The 599-nt window shown below is 40.1% G+C and overlaps 1 pseudogene; it reads right to left on the reverse strand.

The window, feature by feature from the left end:
* Positions 1-245: 245 nt before the first annotated feature.
* LOC130475876 (5S ribosomal RNA) lies at positions 246-364 on the reverse strand (annotated as a pseudogene).
* Positions 365-599: the final 235 nt, after the last annotated feature.

The raw sequence follows: 599 nt of genomic DNA on the forward strand, positions 1-599 counted from the left end.
AATTTCCTTCAACTAGAGTACCTAGGGGGCTGCCATTCTGTTATGGGATTGAGAGAATTCACAAGAACCTTACCAAAACTACCGCTCCCAGGATGCTTTGGGGAGATGCCACAGCAGTGAAAGAGTTAAAAACTGATATAAATAGGTAGTATAAAGATCCTAATTCTCACTAGGGCATGTGGAAACCACCTTAGAACAGTCACCTCTTACTAAAGCTGCCCCAAATTTCCATCAATTTTCATTTAAGCCTACAGCACCTGGTTTTCCCAGGCGGTCTCTCATCCAAGTACTAACCAGGCCCGACCCTGCTTACTTTCTGAGATCAGATGAGATTGGGCGTGTTCAGGGTGGTATGGCCATAGGCACAATTTCTGAGACTTGCTGTGAATGTTCACCAGCAAGTTAATTAGAGGGCTTTTACTAATTCCAGCATCGTTTTATCTGTCTATGTTCTAACCTTGTCAGAAATGCTCAACTGCAACAATTATGTTACTATGTAGAAACCCCATGTTTCAATTTTATGCCAATTAATGAGATTGTATTGTTGTATTTTCATTAAAAAGCAACAACAGGTGTTTTTCATTTCATATTTTATCAGA

Source organism: Euleptes europaea, chromosome 3 (genome assembly GCF_029931775.1).
Source record: "Euleptes europaea isolate rEulEur1 chromosome 3, rEulEur1.hap1, whole genome shotgun sequence".
Lineage (NCBI taxonomy): Eukaryota > Metazoa > Chordata > Lepidosauria > Squamata > Sphaerodactylidae > Euleptes > Euleptes europaea.